The sequence below is a fragment of the Nicotiana tomentosiformis genome, chromosome 5 (genome assembly GCF_000390325.3).
Source record: "Nicotiana tomentosiformis chromosome 5, ASM39032v3, whole genome shotgun sequence".
NCBI lineage: Eukaryota > Viridiplantae > Streptophyta > Magnoliopsida > Solanales > Solanaceae > Nicotiana > Nicotiana tomentosiformis.
Window position 1 is genome coordinate 21,228,382 of NC_090816.1, and position 8,108 is coordinate 21,236,489.

Here is an 8,108-nt window from a genome sequence, read left to right on the forward strand (position 1 = left end):
ATGCTTCCCATCGAAGCCAACAGATGGGGGATATGTCTGAAGGGGCTCTCCTCAAATCTCTTCGAACCGAAGAGAATGCTCTAAGTGATTCACTTGGGGAAGTAGCAATCGAAGACTCGCCCACATTCCCTGCTTTTTCTGCATGGGCAATTCGGGAAGCCCAAGCTTTGGGGGCCCTCGAACTAGACAAGCCTCATGATGGAGAGGATCCTTTTCATGACTTGTTTACTGGTGTCGAGGACATTGTCGGTACTAGTGATGCATCAGATCTTTTTCACGGGTGCAACGGGCTTTGAATCAGGTAAGCCTTAAATTATTTTGTTGGTATTACCTTTATGTTTGCTTTTCTTTTCTAACTTCGTTTCTTATTTCTTTGCAGGCTGCGACAGTTCATCGAGAAGCATGTTCTCAGTCTCGAACCGAACTGCGTCGATACGAGGCTGACCTTCAACGGGTTACGGAGGAGAGGAATTCCCTAAAACCCCTCTTAGGGAAAAGGGGAGAGGAAATAAAAGACCTCCGAGCTGAGTTGGCCAAGGCTCACCAAGATCAGACCGATCTGTCTGAGCAGGTAATAATACTTTTAAAAGCCTATGGGCTCGATACCAGAACAATGGCTAATGTTTCGGTCTCACAGCTGCAACAGAAAATTGAGATGATCGAAAAACTCCATGAAGAAATCGATGTGATAAAAGCGGAGTCTTTGAAGTGGAAAAAAGGTATAGACCGCTTTGCTGCAGAGAAAGAAGCTGCTCGAGCCCAATTATCATCGGTCAAAAACCAACTTCAAAAAATGAAGGACAAAGGCTCGGTTCAAGCAAGAAGAATAGAGGAGCTCGAGGCTCGGTTGGCCTCTAAACTTGCCAAGGCCGAATCTGACGCCGAAAAGGCAAAGGCCGATGTGGATGCACTCGTGGCCGTCTATCGGGCTGATGCTGAGGCTGCCCAGGTCCAAGTAAGAGAGGCAGCCGAGACCACCGATACTCGAGCATATTGGGTCACTGAACTTACTAAGTGCCGATCTCGAAGGGAGACACTCGAGGAGATCCATGCTCGAGATTTCGATCTCGCTGAAGAGATAAAAAGGGCTAAAGAACTCGAAGTCGATGCTAAAGCCTTGGCTTCCGATGATGAAGCCTTGGCTTCCGATGATTATGATGGGAGTAAGAGCGGGTACGAGAATGGAGGGGAGCCCGGTGGAGAAGAGACCACCCCCGGAGATAACCAAGAAACTTAGCCCTTAGTTTCTACATTGCAATCAATCATGTAAACAATCTTTTATATATAAAAATATCTTTTTCTTTTACCGACTTGCTTCTATTTTGTTTCCTGCCTTGTGAAGATTTTATTCATGCCTTGTGAATGTTTTCACAAGGATTTAGGCAATTTGATCGAATTTGGACTTCGTAGCCTTTATAACCGAGTGAGCGACTACTCAAACTTTAAATAAGGTAGCTCATAGGCTTAGTAGTCGAGTTGAGTGATTGCTCAAACTTGAGATGATATAGCCCTTAGGTTTATTAGTTGAGTGAGTAATTCGAATTCGATGTAATACAGCCTGTAGGCTTAGTGGTCGAGTGACTGTTTCGAACTCGAAGTAATATGGCCCGTAGGCATAATGGTCGAGTGAGTGCTTGCTCGAACTTGAAATAAAAGTAGCCCGTAGGCTTATTAGTCGAGTGAATGTTTTGAACTCGAAGTAATATAGCTAGTAGGCTTATTAGTCGAGTGAATGATTTGAACTCGAAGTAATGTAGCCCGCAGGCGTAATGGTCGAGTGAGTGTTTGCTCGAACTCGGAATAAAAGTAGCCTGTAGTCTTATTAGTCGAGTGAATGTTTCGAACTCAAAGTAATGTAGCCCGTAGGCGTAATGGTCGAGTGAATGTTTTCGAACTCGAAGAAATGTAGCCTTTAGGCTTAGTAGTTGAGTGAATGTTTCAAACTCGAAGTAATGTAGCCCGTAGGCGTAATAGTCAAGTGAGTGTTTCGAACTCGAAGTAATGTATCCCGTAGGCGTAATAGTCAAGTGAGTGTTTCGAACTCGAAGTAATGTAGCCCGTAGGCGTAATGGTCGAGTGAATGTTTTCGAACTCAAAGAAATGTAGCCCGTAGGCTTAGTCGAGTGAATGTTTCGAACGCGAAATAATGTAGCCCGTAAGCTTAATGGTCGAGTGAGTGTTTGCTCGAACTCGGAATAAGAGTATCCCGTAGGCTTATTAGTCGAGTGAATGTTTCGAACTCGAAGTAATGTAGCCCATAGGCATAATAGTCGAGTGAATGTTTCGAACTCGAAGTAATGTCGCCCGTAGGCGTAATGGTCGAGTGAATGAGTCGAACTCGAAGTAATGTAGCCCGTAGGCGTAATAGTAGAGTGAGTGTTTGCTCAGACTCGGAGATTTATCTCAATCCTGTTTGCATAATAAATCTCGAAATAGAGGAATTTTTCTTGGATATAAGATATCGGTAAAGAAGAGAACTTTCTTTGCAAGTCATTATACATGTCTTCATGTTTTGCGTCAGGACTTGGGACAACTACATGAGCATGGTTCGTTTTGACCATTTGGCTCTTACAACTTTTCTTATTGGAACCCTGTTGTTACGAAATAACTTTCTTGGATCAGAACTTGATATATTTGAGGGCTAATGCCCTATCAGTATTCGAGGTCGATTGTAAAGAGGCCTCAGATACTGTCGAATTGTTTCTAATTTTAGCACGATCATTGATTGCCTCATTAAAAAACTTGCCAAAAAACCCATATGGGATAAAACCGGTCTAAGGGAAAAAGAGTGCAATGCGTGCTTCCATACCTAGGGCTTCGTATTGAAGGATCCATCCTAGCTCCTGATCGGACTCCTGCAGGGGTTAGTTTCGAAACGTAAACGAATATGGGAGGGTCGTACCATAGCAGTAGTATCGTTTTAGGTGCGACACATTCCAATTACTTGATAGTTGTTTTCCATTTATAATAACGAGCTTGTATGATCCTTTTCCGACGTCTTCGAGAACCTGATACGATCCTTCCCAATTCGGTCCTAGTTTTCCTTCATTTGGATTTCGGGTACTGAGGGTGGCTTTCCTTAGCACTAAGTCCCCGAGTTTAAAATGGTGAAGCTTGGTTCTTCGATTATAGTATCTTTCGATTCGCTTCTTTTGGGCGGCCAATTGGACAAGAGCATCTCGTTTTTCATCCGATAATTCGAGGCTAGTGTTCATAGCCTCGTTATTTGACTCTTCTGTTGTATATTGAAACCTAGCACTGGGTTCCCCGACTTCGACTGGAAATAAGGCTTCGGAGCCATATACTAAGGAGAACGGGGTTGTCCCCGTACTAGATTTTGATGTTGTTCGATATGCCCAAAGGACTTCGGGTAGGATTTCTCTCCATTTTCTTTTAGCGTCGTTCAGCCTCTTCTTTAGTTTTTGAATGATAGTTTTATTCGTTGATTCGGCCTGTCCATTCCCACTATGGTGATACGGTGTTGATAATATCCTTTTTATTTTATGGTCTTCGAAGAATTTCATCACTTTGCTGCCGACAAACTGTTTCCCATTGTCATACACTATTTCGGTGGGTATCCCGAATCGACATACGATATGATCCCAAATAAAGTCTATAACCTCTTTCTCTCTTACTTTCACGAACGCATGTGCTTCAACCCATTTCGAGAAATAGTTAGTCATAAATAAAATGAACTTAGCTTTACGTGGGGCCGATGGCAGAGGGCTGACGATATCCATTCCCCATTTCATGAATGTCCATGGGGATAGGACTGAGTGAAGTTGCTCTCCGGGCTTATGGATCATTGGTGCAAACCTTTGACATTTGTCACATTTTTGAACAAACGTCTTTGCATCTTTGCCCATATCGATCCAATAATACCCTGCCCTGATTATTTTTCGGACTAATGAATCGGCACCGGAGTGATTTCCACAAGTGCCCTCGTGCACCTCATGTAGGATGTAATCGGTGTCTCCTGGACCTAAGCATACTACCAATGGTCCATCGAATATCCTTCAGTATAGCGTTCCATCTGCAGTTAATGTGAATCGAGCAGCTTTGGTTCGCAGGGCCCTTAAATTTTTAGGGTTCTATGGGAGTTTTCCATTCTTTAAGTATTCAATATACTTATTCCTCCAATCCAGGTTAAGCTCATAGAATTTATCTCGGCATGGCCTTCTTTGATCACGGATCTCGAGAGTTGAGCGATAGTCCCCGAGCTTATATCGCCTTCCTTGACCGATGATCCCAAATTTGCAAGTGCATTAGCCTCACTGTTTTGCTCTTGCGGAACATGCTGTAAAGTCCATTCTTTTAAATGGTGCAAAATGACCTGCAGTTTGTCCAAATACCTTTGCATTCTATCTTCTCGAACTTCGAAGGTTTTGTTTACTTGATTTACCACCAGCAAAGAGTCACACTTGGCTTTAATGACTTCTGCTACCAAGCTTTTAGCTAGCTCGAGTCCTGCAATCATGGCCTCATATTCGGCCTCGTTGTTAGTCAACCTAGTAGTTTTGATAGATTGCCTAATAGTGTTACCCGTGGGTGGCTTTAAAACGATGCCTAGCCCGGACCCCTTCATGTTCGAAGCCCCGTCCGTAAAAAAGGTCTATACCCCCGATGACGTACCCGATTTTAATAAGAGTTTTTTTTCAACTTCGGGTACGAGGGTCGGCGTGAAATCGGCCACGAAGTCCGCTAAAATTTGACACTTGATGGCCGTACGGGATTGATACTCGATATCGTACCCACTGAGTTCGACGGCCCATTTGGCCAATCAGTCTGATAGTTCGGGCTTGTGCAAAATATTACGAAGCGGGTAAGTGGTTAATACGCATATGGGGTGATATTGAAAGTACAGTTTTAACTTTCTAGAGGCGCTTATCAGTGCAAGTGACAATTTTTCTAGGTGCGGATATCTAGTTTCTGTTTCTCCTAAGGTTCGACTTACATAATAAATGGAAAATTGTGTACCTTGCTCTTCTCGAACTAGGACACCTCTTACCGCGATTTCCGATACTGCCAAGTACAAGCAAATTTTTTCGTCTATTTTTGGAGTATGAAGCAATGGTGGGCTCGATAGATATCGTTTTAATTCCTCTAATGCACGTTGGCATTTCGGGGTCCAAGCAAAATCGCTCTTCTTTTTTAGTAGAGAGAAAAATTTATGACTTCGATCTGACGACCTTGAAATGAATCGGCCTAAGGCTGCAATCCGTCTTGTTAGCCTCTGTATGACTTTTACGCTATTCACGATGGCGATGTCTTCGATGGACTTGATTTTATCGGGGTTAATCTCGATCTCACAATTTGACACTATGAAGCCGATGAACTTGCCCGAACCGACCCCGAAAGCACACTTCTCGGGGTTGAGCTTCATCTTGTATTTCCTTAAAATCTTGTATTTCCTTAAAATCTCGAATGTTCCCTGCAAATGGGTCAAATGGTCCTCTGCGCGAAGGGACTTAACTAGCATGCCATCAATATAAACTTCTATTGATTTACCTATTTGTTCCTCGAACATTTTATTTACTAGGCGTTGGTAAGTAGCTCCTGCATTTTTTAGCCTGAAGGGCATCACATTATAACTGAAGTCTTTTTCCGGTCTTCCGGGTTCATTTGGATTTGATTATACCCAGAATAGGCATTAAGAAAAGTAAGTATCTCGTGGCCGGCCGTGGCATCGATCATGCGATTGATGTTGGGCAGCGGAAAGGAATCTTTGGGGCATGCTTTGTTCAAATCCTTATAATCTACACACATTCTAAGTTTGTTTCCTTTTTTAGGCACTATAACTACATTAGTTAACCATTAGGATATTTCACCTCCCGAATAGACCCTATTTTGAGAAGTTTGGTTACCTCGTCCTTTATGAATGCGTGCTTTACCTCGGACTGGGGTCTTCTCTTTTGCTTCACCGGTCTGAACCTAGGGTCCAAACTTAGCCGATGTCGTTATATCCGGTGGGATCCCTGTTATATATAAATGGGACCAGGAAAAACAATCTACGTTACCGATAAGAAATTGAATAAGTTTTTTCCTGAGTTCGGGGGTCAACCCCATTCCCAGGTATACCTTCCGTTCGTGCCAGTGCCCGATTAGTGTGACTTGCTCCAATTCCTCAATTGTTGATTTAGTAGCGTTGGAATCACCGGGAACCACGAAGGATCGAGGGATCCTTTGATCATCATCTTCATTGATCTTCTAATTTTCTGGTTGGGTTAAAGCTGATGTATGTGATTGTTGTTTGGCATATCGTTCCCCTTTCGAGCCCGATCCCTTTATTGGCGAAGGCGAGGATATCCGATTCGTTTCCTCAACGGCAAACATTTCTCTTGCGGATGGTTGTTCTCCGTACACTGCTTTGACTCCCCTTGATGTTGGGAATTTAAGGACCTGGTGTAGGGTCGAAGGTACAACTCTCATGTTGTGGATCCATGGCCTTCCAAAAAGGGTGTTATACCTCATGTCGCCTTCGATTACGTGGAACTTCGTTTCCTAGATGGTATCGGGCACGTTTATCGGTGGGATTATCTTGCCTTTGGTGGTTTCACATGCCATATTGAATCCGTTTAGAACCAGGGTTGCGGGTATGATCTGGTCTTGAAGACCGAGTTGTTCCACGACCTTCAAACTAATGATGTTGGCCGAGCTACCTAGATCAACTAACACATGCTTAACTTTAGTTTTATTCATATGTACTGATATTACCAGTGCATCGTTATGAGGTTGTATGACTCCTTCTACATTTTCATCATTGAAGGACAAAGTTCCTATGGGTGCGTAATCCTGAGTTCGAGATCACTTTTCTCTCACAATCGATGTCTTAGTGCATTTAAGCACCGGTCCTTGAGGGGTATCGGCGCCGCCAATGATCATGTGAATGGCGTGTTGTGGTTCTTCTTGTTCGTTTTGCTTGCCGAAATCCCTATTTGTAAAATGGTTCTTCTCCCTATCGCTTAAAAATTCTCGAAGGTTCCCTTTGTTGAATAATTGGGCTACCTCCTCTATTAGTTGCCTGCAATCTTCCGTTCTGTAGCCATGGGTTCCATGATATTCACACATTTGATTGGGATTCCTCTGGGCAGGATCTGTCTACATGGGTCGAGGCTATTTAGTGTCTTTGATACATCCGATGGCCGACACGATGGCGGATGCGTCCATGCTGAAGTTATACTCCTATAACTGAGGCGCTTCCTTAGATCCGACATGCCTGTCGAACCTACTTCTTTTCATCATCCCCTGAGACCCTTGACCTCGATTACTTATTTTGTTATTTTATTCGGGGTTATGTCTCAATTCACTGATTCTGTGGTTTCCGTTATACGGTCGGTATCGATCCCTGATCGGACCTTGTTCTCGATTAATATCCCTTCGAGCAGCGGGTTCAGACCCCAACTGATCATCTTCAACCCTAATTTTTGATTGGTATCGATTGTGCACGTCGAACCATGTGATGGCTGGGTATTCGATCAGGTTATGCTTCAACTTCCGTGAAGCCATCGAACTTCGTTCGTTCAAACCTTGAGTGAAAGCCTGAACAGCCCAATCGTCCGTGACTGGTGGCATATCTAGTCATTCCATTTGAAAACGAGATACGAACTCCCTTAGCATCTCGTTATCCTTTTGTCTTACCTTGAAAAGATCTAATTTCCTTGTTGCGACTTTTATGGCACCGACGTGTGCTTTTACAAAAGAATCTGCTAACATGGCAAACGAGTCGATGGAATTCGGTGGTAGGTTGTGATATCAAATCATTGCTCCCTTCAAGAGGGTCTCTCCGAATTGTTTTAACAACACAGATTTGATTTCATCATCTTCTAAATTATTGCCCTTGATGGCACACGTGTAAGAAATGACGTATTCGTTGGAGTCGGTCATTCCATTATATTTGAGAATTTCGGGCATACGAAATTTTTTGGGGATTGGTTTTGGGGCTGCACTCGAGGGAAAAGGTTTTTGTATGAATTTTTTGGAATCCAACCCTTTTATCATTGGTGGAGCTCCCGGGATCTGATCGACCCTGGAGTTATATGTTTATACTTTTTTATCGTTGGCTTCGACTCGCTTTGTGAGCTCCTCGAGTATTTTAGCAATTTCGGGAG